This window comes from Salmo trutta, chromosome 14, assembly GCF_901001165.1.
Source record: "Salmo trutta chromosome 14, fSalTru1.1, whole genome shotgun sequence".
NCBI classification, from domain to species: Eukaryota; Metazoa; Chordata; class Actinopteri; order Salmoniformes; family Salmonidae; genus Salmo; species Salmo trutta.
Genome location: NC_042970.1, coordinates 78,361,551 through 78,374,367, shown reverse-complemented (window position 1 = coordinate 78,374,367; position 12,817 = coordinate 78,361,551). Strand labels below are relative to the sequence as shown.

Here is a 12,817-nt window from a genome sequence, read left to right as displayed (position 1 = left end):
TGCTAGATAATGCTAGTAACAACATCCCATCCAACACAGCTGAAACTATAGTTAGACCACCACATGCTAGGTAATGCTAGTATCAACATCCCATCCAACACAGCTGAAACTATAGTAAGACCACCACATGCTAGGTAATGCTAGTATCAACATCCCATCCAACACAGCTGAAACTATAGTAAGACCACCACATGCTAGATAATGCTAGTATCAACATCCCATCCAACACAGCTGAAACTATAGTAAGACCACCACATGCTAGGTAATGCTAGTATCAACATCCCATCCAACACAGCTGAAACTATAGTAAGACCACCACATGCTAGGTAATGCTAGTATCAACATCCCATCCAACACAGCTGAAACGTATTTTATCTAACGGGTGACTAAGTCTAAATATTCCTGTTAGGCATTGATGTTTATGGTTAGGTACATTGGTGCAACGGCAGTACTTTTTTCGCACAACACCCGTTTGTCGAAGTAGGCTGTGATTCAATGAAAATTAACAGGCACCGCATCGATCATATGCAACGCAGGACACGTTAGATAAACTAGTAATATCATCAACCATGTGTAGTTAACTAGTGATTATGTTAAGATTGATAGTTTTTTATAAGTCTAATGCTAGCTAGCAACTTACCTTTGCTTCTTGCTGCGTTACAGGTAGTCAGCCTATTAATCCTTGTGGAGTGCAATGTAAGGCAGGTGGTTAGAGCGTTGGACTGGTAACCGAAGGTTGCAAAAACGAATCCCCCCTGAACAAGGCAGTTAACCCCCGTTTCTAGGCCGTCATTGTAAATAAGAATGTGTTCTTAATCTGACTTGCCTACTTAAATAAAGGTGTAAAAAATAAAATAAAATAAAAAATATCGACAAATCGGTGGCCAAAAATACCGATTACCGATCGTTATGAAAACTTGAAATCAGCCCCAATTAATCGGCCATTCAGATTAATCGGTCGACCTCTAGTAAATATTAGGTTGACAGAAATGATACTGTAAAATGTATGCTTAAAGTGTGACCCATGCAACACTATGCACTAATGAGCTAGCAGATACTCTGAGCAAATCAGAGTAGAAACGCAGTAAAAGTGTAACTATACAAATACACTAGTCCAGAACAGTCTGCAAGTTCATTTGAAGGCTTCTAGTTTAAACTGTGTAAGGGAATAGGGTTCCAAGAATAATAACCAAAGGCAGAAATAATTTGTACAACATTTGAAATGTGACTGCCGGCGAAAGTGACACGGACTAATGTGACTGGGATAACCTGTAAAATGTAAGCTATGGCTGATAGTGTGCATTGATTGCAGCGGTTTCCTGAGCTGGTGACATGCAGTGATAGTTACTATCTATATTGATGCTGCATTAAACCCATCCACATAGACTGAAATACTACTGAATCACTGTGATAAACAGCATCTCCTGCTCATGACCAGAAAACATTACTTCTCACTCACTGTATAGCAACACATATCCTGTATGCTAGTCTAGCATAGACTACTTCCTCCTTGTATGGATGAGGGAGTATTCTCCATGATGGTTCACGGGGCGCACTGACTCAGCTCGAAAGCTGGTATTAGGTACAAACAATTTGGCGATATGATAGGCTACTCCCGATGCTATTTCTACTTAGCTAGTTTGTAGCCGGCTATTGACTGACAACAGAGCAGCAACATGGTTGATCCTCGCAATCAATCACATCCCCGCAGCAGCCGAACACTGCAACATGAGCATATCGAACGATGCGGGCGAGGTTCAAACACAGCTAGCGAGCATTCACAAAGAAAACATTATATCACAAATCAGCAGCATAATGAGAAACAGCTAGTTACAACAGCAGAGTCAGTGGAGGAAAAGAAGCCAGCATATAGTAACAGTAGTTACATCAGCAGAGTCAGTGGAGGAAAAGAAGCCAGCGTATAGTAACAGTAGTTACAGCAGCAGAGTCAGTGGAGGAAAAGAAGCCAGCGTATAGTAACAGTAGTTACAGCAGCAGAGTCAGTGGAGGAAAAGAAGCCAGCGTATAGTAACAGTAGTTACAGCAGCAGAGTCAGTGGAGGAAAAGAAGCCAGCGCTTAGTAACAGTAGTTACAGCAGCAGAGTCAGTGGAGGAAAAGAAGCCAGCGTATAGTAACAGTAGTTACAGCAGCAGAGTCAGTGGAGGAAAAGAAGCCAGCGTATAGTAACAGTAGTTACAGCAGCAGAGTCAGTGGAGGAAAAGAAGCCAGCGTATAGTAACAGTAGTTACAGCAGCAGAGTCAGTGGAGGAAAAGAAGCCAGCGTATAGTAACAGTAGCAGTAGTAGAATGATGTGAGAGCAGATCCGGTCAATAAGGAAGTCGTGAATTATACTAGCCTCTAATTGGTGCAACCTCAGTTGATCCGGGCACTCGGGTTTCTTTTCTGAACTAGCTCCGTTTAATAAATAACCTACTATTCTTGTATTCTTATGTTTTTTATATTTTTCTATGTGATTTTGCCAGTTCCAGATTTTTTATAATAGAAAAAGTATAGGCTTGTTTTAGTGACACAAAATGAATAATATTGATAGGAGCTTTTAAATAATTTTAGCTCTGGAGTTGCTCCTGATGTGTTAAATACGTTTTACTTTGTATTGCTGTCAGATATTATTGGGCATTTTATATTTTATATTATGTAATACCATATTGTTCAGTGTCATAATATATCTTGTTTTATTATCAAATTATGAATTGTTACCTATTTTAGATACATTAGTTTTTGCAGTTTTTTTACATTGAATACAGTACAAGTATCATGTTGTAAATAAGCTCAAAGTTAGACAATAAATAGACAACAAATAAATCAATTATCTTTCTTTTATTTCTGCCTATTGTACACATGATGGCGCCATTGAGCAATATAATCCATGAGTGGCGAGCCTATAGGCCAGCCAGGGATACTCCATTACTGTCAGGAGATAAACTGTAATAGATCAACAATCAGCACTGTTCATCAACAAACACACACACAAACACGCACGCACACACACGTAAACAGACACTGAGTCTGGAACTTGCCAGAGACTTTCCCAGTAGTTCAGACGTTGTATGGGTGTGTGTGTCTGTGTGCGTGTGTGTGTGCGTGTGTGTGTTATTGCTTGTGAGTGTGTGTTTATATGTGTGTGCGTGTCTGTTTTTGCTTGTGTGTGTGTGTGTTTTTGCTTGTGTGTGTGTGTGTGTGTGTGGTATGGGTGTGTCACTCCCTAGACTATTGCAGGAGTACTCTAATGTAAGTGGTCCAACAGATTTCCTAGGTGGTAAAGGTCTGGATGGACTATTTCTACTTTGATCTAATTTCTTGTATTTCTTTGGTTCTTTGGGAATGGTTCATACTGCTACTGGTGTCTGGAGCTCTACCCCTCTGCCCTATCAGATGCTCATAAGGTCAGTGTCTGAGCTTTCTACTGTGAACATGGAAATTGCTGATTGTGTGTGTGTGTCAGTCTGTCTTCTCCCTCTCTCCACTCTTTCTATCTCCCCATCCTTTCCTCCCTTCACTCTCTCACTTCATCTCCTCTACATCCCCTCCCCTCAGTTTCCTTAAATGGTCTTCTGAATAAGAATGTACCAGTGTTGGAGCCTGCGTGTTGCTACTGATGTCCACCTGACAGCACTGTAGAGATCACAATGTTGAGTTAGACGTCTGCATGATACACAGAGTCAAGAGCCTTCAGTGGAGAGCATGAGTCTTGCACATAAATAGTATCACCATTGTTCAACACAGAGAGAAAAGTACAACGATTCAACTCCTTTCTGGCAGCAAAGGAAAAATAAGCTTTGTTATTGGTTCCATTGTACTTGTGGGACTATGCGATTGGTCCCATTGCATGTATTTAGACTGTGCCTGCTGTTTGTCCTCCGGTCCAGGGGGTGGAGCTGGAGAGCACCAGGCTGGTGATCAGGTACCCAGACAGCCAGTATTACAACAATATAGAAAAACATACTCTACATCTAATAATTATTTATTGTGAGGTTTAGCTACGTTTCACCAAAGATAGTACATTAGAATGTCTCTCTGGTTTTACAAATAATAAGTGAACCTTTTCTTGTACTTTGAGACTAATCTATTGGCTCCATTTTACTTTTGGGACAATGCTTTTGGTTCCATTGTACTTTTGGGACTTTGCTATTGGTTCCATTCTAAATAATTTGACTGTTGCTGCTGTTTGTCCTCCTGTCCAGGGGGTGGAACTGGAGAGCACTAGGCTGGTGATCAAGTACCTAGACCGCTGGCTGTAGAGAACCCCTCCCTCTCCTCAGAGGACCAACCCTATAGGCCTCATCACCTCCTCAGCCTCCCAGTACGGCTCCACAGGGTAAGGACATCCATCTGTCTGTCAAAACATCATTATGAGTTATTCTAAAGTGTTACCCATCAACTCATAAACTTTTGAAATGTACAAAGTGATGGAAGGAGGAAGCAGGAGCACAGGTGCAGGTGCTTGTGTTTTCATACAGTTTTTCTCTCTCTTCCAGGCCAAGGAGGATGGCTCCCTTCAATGGTGACGAGTGTTTCTTCTGGAGGACCACCGGCTGTTTCTATGGTGACAAGTGTCGCTTCAAACACAAGCCTGACCAGAGAGGGAGAGACAGGAAACCATGGCAACCCTGACAACCCTTACAACCCTGAACACCACGCACCGTCCGGATACAACAGAGTAAGGAAGAAGAGAAGGAATAACAGAATAATGAATATGAAGATTTAGGAAGAGGAGGAGGGACCGTGTAGCTACCTTAAAAGGGAACAGGAAGCTTGGATAGTATGGGGCTGTTGGGGGATGTGACCCCTTTTGTAGTCCTCTGACACACAGCACAGACAGCACACTGGACACACAGTATGAGTAAGTGTCAATCAAAGTGAAGAGGAGTGCTCCTCTGATTTCCTTCCCCCGCCCCCTCGTCCTGAGCTGTGAAACATGTCACCATTAGAATCTTGAGGGGGTTGTTGCCCAGGCCAAAGCCTCTACGACAACCATGTTGTAAACACTGAAGGGCAGGATCTTTGATGCAGCTGATGAGTGTACATTAAATGGGTTAGTAGAATAGAATGAAGGATTACTTTATGGGTTAGAAGGATTACTTTATCCTATCCAAGGTATTCCATAAAGAGGTGGGGTTTCAGGTGTAGAGGTGGGGTTTCAGGTGTAGAGGTGGGGTTTCAGGTGTAGAGGTGGGGTTTCAGGTGATGAGATGATTAAACAGGGTAAAAAAGAAATGCAAACAAACATTGTAACATTGCTGTGTGTGTGTGTGTACGCATGTGTATGTCTTTGTGAGTCACTTGCTGTTTATCCTCACAGCTTGGGGATAGGAGCTGTCATTGAACCTGGTGGTCAGTCTTTAGGCTGCTGTACAGCTTGACGGACCGTAGAGGGTTGAACATTTATCCTCCTATATTTGGGGTTCTGAGAATAAAACAGCAGCAGAACATTGAGAAATATGCATTTACAGTTCTACAGATCTGTTCAATAAGTGATTGTTGTTGTTGATGATGTTGTTTATAATGATGACTTTACTGTATCCATTAGGAAATAGTTTTTGCATCATACATCATGTAATCTAAAACAGACAGACGTAGACAGACATGCAACACATCATACACATAACATACATAGTGCAATAGACTTACAGACAGACAGTATTCACATAGACAACCATATAGCACAATACAACACAACACAATATGAGCCTGGTTAATTTTCAGTAATGAGGCCTTGTACCCCATTTACAGTTTATACTTCAATGTATCAGGTGGAGTTATTCACCAGCTATAGAGTGAGTTGTTGTTTATGTTTCTAACACTGCAGGGTGGGAGATGCAACAATGGACTTGAGAACAACAGGAAGGAAGTGTGTTTGTGTTCTTTCACTGGTCTGTGGCAGGTATGGTCTCATTCAAAATGTTTTATTTGCCTTGTTTATCAATCTACTGACGTTTCTAAAAGGATATGAATCTCTTTCATGTTATTTTAACTGTTACTTGGACACTACTCTCTCTCTCTCTCCACAGAGTGTCCGTCCTGAACCAACAGTGACACGAACACACCTCTGAACATGAGGACCATGTCCCCTGACTACGACACTGGCAGTAATTTATTATAATAAATTCATCTATGTATTTGTGTTTTATACAGTTTTGAGAATGTCTCTCCCTCTCCCTCCCTTCCTCCCCCCCTCTGCTCCTCTCGCTCCACAGAGTGTCCATCCTGACCCTAACAGTGACCCAGACCTAAGAGAACCACCACAGAACCTGGACTGAAGAGATCCACCACAGAACCTGGACTGAAGAGAACCACCACAGAACCTGGACTGAAGAGAACCACCACAGAACCTGGACTGAAGAGAACCACCACAGAACCTGGACTGAAGAGAACCTTCACAGAACCTGGACTGAAGAGAACCACCACAGAACCTGGACTGAAGAGAACCACCAAAGTAACATGAGACACAGTGATGGTGGGTTGTGTTTAGGAGTAGTATTAACATGAGACACAGTGATGGTGGGTTGTGTTTAGGAGTAGTATTAACATGAGACACAGTGATGGTGAGTTGTGTTTAGGAGTAGTATTAACATGAGACACAGTGATGGTGGGTTGTGTTTAGGAGTAGTATTAACATGAGACACAGTGATGGTGGTTTGTGTTTAGGAGTAGTATTAACATGAGCCACAGTGATGGTGGGTTGTGTTTAGGAGTAGTATTAACATGAGACACAGTGATGGTGGGTTGTGTTTAGGAGTAGTATTAACATGAGACACAGTGATGGTGAGTTGTGTTTAGGAGTAGTATTAACATGAGACACAGTGATGGTGGTTTGTGTTTAGGAGTAGTATTAACATGAGCCACAGTGATGGTGGGTTGTGTTTAGGAGTAGTATTAACATGAGACACAGTGATGGTGGGTTGTGTTTAGGAGTAGTATTAACATGAGACACAGTGATGGTGGGTTGTGTTTAGGAGTAGTATTAACATGAGACACAGTGATGGTGGGTTGTGTTTAGGAGTAGTATTAACATGAGACACAGTGATGGTGAGTTGTGTTTAGGAGTAGTATTAACATGAGACACAGTGATGGTGGGTTGTGCTTAGGAGTAGTATTAACATGAGACACAGTGATGGTGGGTTGTGTTTAGGAGTAGTATTAACATGAGACACAGTGATGGTGAGTTGTGTTTAGGAGTAGTATTAACATGAGACACAGTGATGGTGGGTTGTGTTTAGGAGTAGTATTAACATGAGACACAGTGATGGTGGGTTGTGTTTAGGAGTAGTATTAACATGAGACACAGTGATGGTGAGTTGTGTTTAGGAGTAGTATTAACATGAAACACAGTGATGGTGGGTTGTGTTTAGGAGTAGTATTAACATGAGACACAGTGATGGTGGGTTGTGTTTAGGAGTAGTATTAACATGAGACACAGTGATGGTGGGTTGTGCTTAGGAGTAGTATTAACATGAGACATAGTGATGATGGGTTGTGTTTAGGAGTAGTATTAACATGAGACACAGTGATGGTGGGTTGTGTTTAGGAGTAGTATTAACATGAGACACAGTGATGGTGGGTTGTGTTTAGGAGTAGTATTAACATGAGACACAGTGATGGTGGGTTGTGTTTAGGAGTAGTAATAACATGAGACACAGTGATGGTGGGTTGTGTTTAGGAGTAGTATTAACATGAGACACAGTGATGGTGGGTTGTGTTTAGGAGTAGTATTAACATGAGACACAGTGATGGTGGGTTATGTTTAGGAGTAGTATTAACATGAGACACAGTGATGGTGGGTTGTGTTTAGGAGTAGTATTAACATGAGACACAGTGATGGTGGGATGTGTTTAGGAGTAGTATTAACATGTGTAGTCAAAATATCACATTGGAAATATGACACATTTAGCTAATTTTAATAATATAGTCCCACTCCTCAAATAAAGAAAGCTACATATAGATATACAGTCTGTTGCACAATTTCTATTGAAATGCAGTAACATCCCTTTTCTGACATGCCGGTTTGGTCATCATGCATGTTAATGACTTAAAGAGGAAGGAGAGGACAGTTAAATATGTGTCAAACACAGAATTCACACTAACTGACTCACTGTACAAGACCTCTCCCCTTCACTTCACTCTGTACGTACTCTTGACGATATCTTGAAATATAGTTTGGGGTTATTTGTTTTTAGTCATAAGTCATATATTTGAGGGTAATGTATCATTTTACTTCTTGTTATGTTTTGAGCTGTGTTTTGGTTGTTACATCAGGGCCAGTATTCATAAAGTGTCTCAGTGTAGGAGTGTTGATCTACATAGGGATGTGATGATTGACCAGGGTATAAAATACATGCAGACAAACATTGTAACACTGCAGTGTGTGTGTGTGCATGTGGGCCTCTGTGTGTGTCTGCGTGTGACATAGTGGATTTATCTGAGAGCCCTTCAGGACCAGACTGATTGGGAGTAGAGTTGACATCTATACTGTGTAGGATGTGTGTTTTAACTTTTCTACATCCATAACAACCATCTCTCTAGACTTTGATACAGACTCCATGGGCCTTATGGGCCTTCCCTACAGATGCAGGGTACCTACACTACATTACCAAAAGTATGTGGACACTTGCTCATCAAACAACTCATTCAAAAATCATGGTATTAACATGGAGTTGGTCCCTGCTATAAAAACCTACACTCTTTTGGGAAGGCTTTCCACAAGATGTTGGAACATTGCTGCTTGGACTTGCTTCCATTCAGCCACAAGATCATTAGGGAGGTTGGGCAATTAGGCTTGGCTGGCAGTCAACATTCCAATTTATCCCAAAAGTGTTCAATGTGGTGTAGGTCAGTCCTCTTGTCAGTTCTTCCACACCAATCTCGACAAACCATTTCTGTATAGACCTCTCTATCCATGGGGGCATTTTTATTTATTTTGTACCTTTATTTAACTAGGCAAGTCAGTTAAGAACAAATTCTTACTTACAATGACAGCCTAGGAACAGCGGGTTAACAGCTTTGTTCTGGGGCAGAACCGCAGATTGTTACCTTGTCGGCTTGGGGATTCGATCTAGCAACCTTTCGGTTACTGGCTCAATGCTCTATCCACTAGGCTACCTGCCGCCCTGCATTGTCATGCTGAAACAGGAAATGGCCTTCCCCAAACTGTTGCCACAAACTTGGAAGCACATAATTGTCTAGAATGTAATTGTATGCTGTATTGTTAAGATTTCCTTTCACTGGAACTAAGGGGCCTAGCCCAAAACATGAAAAACAGCCCAAGACCATTATTCCTCCTCCACCAAACTTTACAGTTTACACTTTTTGGGGGGCTGGTAGTGTTCTACTGTCATCCACCAAACCCAGAATCGTCCGTCGAACTGCCAGATGGTGAATCATGATACATCACTCCAGAGAACACGTTTCCACTGCTCCAGAGTCCAATGTGATGAGTTTTACACCACTCCAGCTGACGGTTGGCATTGCGCATGGTGATCTTAGGCTTGTGTACAGCTGATCCGCCATGTTAACCCTGTTCTAGCAGGGCAGAAATTTGTCAAACTGGAAAGGTGGTATCCTTTGAAGGTGCCACGTTGAAAGTCACTGAAGTCTTCATTAAGGCCATTCTACTGACAATGTTTGTCTATGGAGATGGCATGGCTGTGTGCTTGATGTTATACACCAGTCAGCAACGGCTGTGGCTTAAACAGCTGAATCCACTAATTTGAGGAGGTGTCCACATTATTTTCTATATATAGTTTCCCCACAGGAATAGTAAACCAACAAAAATTTGACCAACACTCGCACATAGTTGATCCCCACAAGTTGGTCCCCACAAGGTCAAATGCTTTGTCTAGGAGGTTTAGGGTTAAGGTTAGAATCAGTGTCAGGTTTAAGAGGGTTTCTATTTATGCTGGTATCAAACCTTGGGTTGCGCAGGCCTATTGCAACTTTCTGCCCTGTTTCTATACTGTAGAACCGACTGGTCTAGAGAGGGTGGGAGAACATGAAAGGCCGAAGTTCAACAACAGGAGGAAGACAATTATTGATAGTGCTGAGGTTAAAAAGGTTTAACTTTAAAACAAATGTTATATAATAAAATCATAATAAAACATGCAAACTGGATAAATTAAATAAATAATCCCCCCAAGAGATTAAGGGATTAAGTCCTCCAAAGATAAGTGCTATGTTAAAGTACTTGATATAATAAAATTCAATATTAAATATTATAAAGACTAAACCAGTTAGAATCAGTGTTATGGTTAGAATTAGGTTTATGGTTTGGAGCTAGGGTTCGGGTTAGGGTTAATAGGTTTTGGGGTTATGGTTAAGGTAAGGGAAAATAGGATTGTGAATGGGACTGAATTTTGTGTCCCCACCAAGGTTATTTTTACAAGACTGTGTTTGTGCGCGTGTGCTTGTGCGTGTGTGTGTGTGTGTGTGTGTGTGTGTGTGTGTGTGTGTGTGTGTGTGTGTGTGTGTGCATGTGCGCGTGCGTGTGTGTGTGTGTGAGTCACTTACTGTTCAGCCTCACAGCTTGGGGATAGGAGTTATCATTGAACCTGGTGGTCAGTCTTTAGGCTGCTGTACAGCTTGACAGACCGTAGAGGGTTGAACATTTATAAATTATATAAATTATTTTTGCATCATACATCATGTCACGTTAAATAGACAGATGTAGACAGACAGTATTCACACAGACAACCATACAGCACAATACAACACAATATGAGCCTGGTTCATTTTCAGTAATGAGGCCCTGTACCCCATTTACAGTTTCTACTTCAATGTATCAGGTGGAGTTATTCACCAGCTATAGAGTGAGTTGTTGTTTATGTTTCTAAGACTGCAGGGTGGGAGATGCAACAATGACCTTGAGAACAGCAGGAAGTGTGTTGGTGGTCTTTCTCTGGTCTGTAGCAGGTATGGTCTCATTCTTATCTTTTAGTTGCCCGGTTTGTGAAACTACACATATTTCTAAAAGCATAACCATTTGTATGTTCTACTGACGATACATTAGGTGTCTCCACTTCACTGTAAACAGTTGTCTTTCACACCTCACTGAGTGAAGCTTATCTGTTGTTTCCATTCACACTCAACCAAAGAGTATCTGTGTCTCAACTCAGCAACTTTGGAATAAAGTGTTCATGTGAGTCAAAAGACCTTGAACTTAATGTAACGTCCTTGAGATGTCTAACTGTGTTTCAGTTGTACTGGGTCAGGTTGGCTGGAGTGTTACATACCCCACTCAGAGTATCTGTACCTTGAAGGGGTCAACAGTGGACCTGACCTGCTCTTACACATATTCCAGTGGTACAGTATCAACTACCTTCTGGTTCACTAAAAAGTATGCTGTGGAGAATTATGTGAGTCTGAGTGATGACCCAGACTACAAAGGACGTGTGACGTATCGTAAGGATGAAGTAAATGGACACACCCTGACAATCACAGACCTGAGAGAGAGAGACTCAGCTACGTACAAGTTCAGCTTTATAACAGATCATCCTGGAGGGAGATATTATGGCTATCCTGGTGTCACTCTGTCTGTCACAGGTACAGTGATATTATATATAGTGTTGATCTGTTTAATCACTCTGTCTGTCACAGGTACAGTGATATTATATATAGTGTTGATCTGTTTAATCACTCTGTCTGTCACAGGTACAGTGATATTATATATAGTGTTGATCTGTTTAATCGCTCTGTCTGTTACAGGTACAGTGATATTATATATAGTGTTGATCTGTTTAAACACTGTCTGTTACAGGTACAGTGATATTATATATAGCGTTGATCTGTTTAATCACTGTCTGTTACAGGTACAGTGATATTATATATAGTGTTGATCTGTTTAATCACTGTCTGTTACAGGTACAGTGATATTATATATAGTGTTGATCTGTTTAAACACTCTGTCTGTTACAGGTACAGTGATATTATATATAGCGTTGATCTGTTTAATCACTGTCTGTTACAGGTACAGTGATATTATATATAGTGTTGATCTGTTTAATCACTGTCTGTTACAGGTACAGTGATATTATATATAGTGTTGATCTGTTTAAACACTCTGTCTGTTGCAGGTACAGTGATATTATATATAGTGTTGATCTGTTTAATCACTGTCTGTTACAGGTACAGTGACATTATATATAGTGTTGATCTGTTTAATCTGTCTGTTACAGGTACAGTGATATTATATATAGTGTTGATCTGTTTAATCACTCTGTCTGTTACAGGTACAGTGATATTATATATAGTGTTGATCTGTTTAATCACTCTGTTACAGGTACAGTGATATTATATATAGTGTTGATCTGTTTAATCACTGTCTGTTACAGGTACAGTGATATTATATATATATTGTTGATCTGTTTAATCACTCTGTATGTTACAGGTACAGTGATATTATATATAGTGTTGATCTGTTTAATCACACTGTCTGTTACAGGTACAGTGATATTATATATAGTGTTGATCTGTTTAATCACTCTGTCTGTTACAGGTACAGTGATATTATATATTGTGTTGATCTGTTTAATCACGCTGTCTGTTACAGGTACAGTGATATTATATATAGTGTTGATCTGTTTAATCACACTGTCTGTTACAGGTACAGTGATATTATATATAGTGTTGATCTGTTTAATCACTCTGTCTGTTACAGGTACAGTGCTATTATATATAGTGTTGATCTGTTTAATCACTCTGTCTGTTACAGGTACAGTGATATTATATATAGTGTTGATCTGTTTAATCACTCTGTCTGTTACAGGTACAGTGATATTATATATAATGTTGATCTGTTTAATCAC

General features: G+C 40.6%; 2 long non-coding RNA genes across 2 annotated transcripts; both read left to right on the top strand.

Annotated features, from left to right (window-relative positions):
- Positions 1-4,089: 4,089 nt before the first annotated feature.
- On the top strand, positions 4,090-4,705 carry LOC115147509 (uncharacterized). Its single transcript, XR_003866371.1, has 2 exons — positions 4,090-4,338; positions 4,499-4,705. It is a non-coding gene; the product is annotated as an uncharacterized LOC115147509 (long non-coding RNA).
- Positions 4,706-5,703: 998 nt separating this feature from the next.
- On the top strand, positions 5,704-6,320 carry LOC115147506 (uncharacterized). Its single transcript, XR_003866368.1, has 3 exons — positions 5,704-5,904; positions 6,032-6,109; positions 6,218-6,320. It is a non-coding gene; the product is annotated as an uncharacterized LOC115147506 (long non-coding RNA).
- Positions 6,321-12,817: the final 6,497 nt, after the last annotated feature.